At 30.4% G+C, this 2,382-nt stretch overlaps 1 long non-coding RNA gene across 1 annotated transcript; it reads left to right on the top strand.

Moving 5' to 3' along the window:
- Nucleotides 1–373: 373 nt before the first annotated feature.
- Nucleotides 374–1,161, top strand: LOC118241403. Its single transcript, XR_004776057.1, has 3 exons — nt 374–464; nt 611–642; nt 975–1,161. It is a non-coding gene; the product is annotated as an uncharacterized LOC118241403 (long non-coding RNA).
- Nucleotides 1,162–2,382: the final 1,221 nt, after the last annotated feature.

A 2,382-nucleotide genomic window follows, 5' to 3' on the forward strand; every position in this document is an offset into this window, starting at 1 on the left:
CACATTACAATATTTATATGACATATTTGATAATCAATAGTAATGCACTATAGAGAAGTAAAATTATGGTTAATATTAAATTCATGAAATTTAATAAATCATTAAACTGTTTTTTGTTGTTGTTGCTTTCTAGAGAAAAGTGAAACACCATCCAAGACCAGTTCTGTAGGTTTGTGATCTCATATACATTCATAATCATATATTCAATGATCCTCTCTTAATTTCGGTGTTTATATTCTGCTGTTTAAAATTTGATTGTAAATAATTAACTGAAAGACGTAGATGAAATTCAGTGCAAAGTCACATGTACAGATTTAAAAATAACTCCTTTCTTTAAATCTCTTCTCCAGCTCACTGCTTTTCCGAAGTCTACTTCATGCTGACAGTGGTGTTCGGTGGTGTGATTGTGATTCTCATCAGTGTTCTTCTAGTCATGTTGAAGAGGAGAAAACAACACCAAGACGGTACAGCTGATACTGCTGTTTAAAATTGAACCATTAAGATTTACGCATGTTCAAAAATACAACTCAGAACAAAAACTAAAAAACTATTTTATATTGTTAATGTTACATTAATAATAGAGATCATTTATTTTGACTGATTCTTATAGAAACTGACTTTAAAGTACAACAAGAGAAAGAGGTAATTATGAAAATACATGATGTTTGAAACCCACATATATATGGAAAGAAAGAAAAATAAAGAACACCTTTATTTAGGACAAGATTTACTTAACATGTTATTAAATTTCTCCAAAAGCAGTCCAACTAATTGTGATCAAATTAGATGGAACAGTAGCTCTTTGGAACAGTAGCTATTTTACAAAGGAATCATAAAATATATAAAGAATCAGATCTTAAAATAAATTTCATGACTATAACAATACAGTGAATTTGGATATTAGTATTGATTAAAGGAATACACCATTGATAAAAGAATTTATCATCTAGTGGTAGTTTTTTGTACTATTGCAGGAGCAAGATTCCAAATATGCTGCTTTACATTTTTCTGATAAGAAAATCAAGAAATCAGGGAGACACACTGAAGTGATGGACACTGAGGTTGTGTATTCTTCAGTAAGACACTAGCATTGTACTGTGATAGAATAAAGTTATACATAATTCCTTTACTGTTTTGAACAGCTTTACATAGTTAATTATTTAAACCAACAACAGCCATAAAAGGCTGTGATCCCTGCCATATTTTTCATATCTGTACTCTGTAGTTTTGACAAACACAACCAGAGAAAAGTGTCTGTGTCCTCGAACACAAAAGCATCAGAGACTATTTGAAGATCTGTAATTGCATTTGAGCAGTTAATGTGATGTATCACAAACTGGATTAATTTGGAAGGTTGATGTGACCAGTGCAAGAATGGAGAGTTTGTTACTTATATTCATGGTAAAATAATAGTATATATATATATTTATTTATTTATTTATTTATTTATTTATTTATTTATTTATTTTTTTGCATGTACAGCATGTGTTTACTCTATAACTAAATAAAACCATTTTTTTTAGCCGGGTTAATGATACATACTAAAAATGTGTGTGTGTGTGTGTGTGTGTGTGTGTGTCTACACGCATGTTTTTACGTGAGCTAAATTACTAACATATGATGTTGTGATGGTGACTCATACGCATATAAATGTGTTCCAAACAGAAAAGGCCCAGTTTGATTTGTTGTGATGTAAATTTAATGAAATCAGTATTTGGAATCATCAATTGTTTTAATTAAAGTGTATTCTTCAGACTGGTCTTTTGGGTCAATCGTTTTAAGTAAATCATATGAAAAGGGTTTATATTATGTGAAAACACCATGAGTTACTTCATAACTACTGACTCATCACACTTGCTGAAGTGTTAAGAGGTTAGATCTGATTTCTGTGTTCACATTAACAGAAAATTTTGAAACCAAGCTACCGTAGGTTAATTTCATAATGTAAATAATCTGGGAAAAAAAAATTATTCACCTTTGTAAAAAAAAAAATAATTCAAAATTGAATGTTACTTGAAACATGTAGTGACTTAACTTCTAAACATGTCCTTATATTAATAAAATTAACTTTTAAAACTTCCATTGCTGGTGGAGGAGACAGTAGTGATTGTTCTAAAAGTGATTGCTCTAAAGCCCTTTTGTTGCTGTTTGAGGCAGAATAAGTACAGACGTAATCAAACAGACAAATGGAAAGCTTGGTCTTCTACAAAAAAGAGGAACAACAAGAATTATCAGGTGATTTTTTTACTCAGTCATCTTCATATTTCATTTTTCATATCAACATATTTCAGTCCATTACTTTTGATGTAACATCATATTTGAAACAAAGAGTGTTGGCAATGTGTGTGTGGGTGGCTTCAGTACATCATGGTCTTTGTGGTC

This window comes from Electrophorus electricus, chromosome 5, assembly GCF_013358815.1.
Source record: "Electrophorus electricus isolate fEleEle1 chromosome 5, fEleEle1.pri, whole genome shotgun sequence".
In the NCBI taxonomy this organism is placed as follows: domain Eukaryota; kingdom Metazoa; phylum Chordata; class Actinopteri; order Gymnotiformes; family Gymnotidae; genus Electrophorus; species Electrophorus electricus.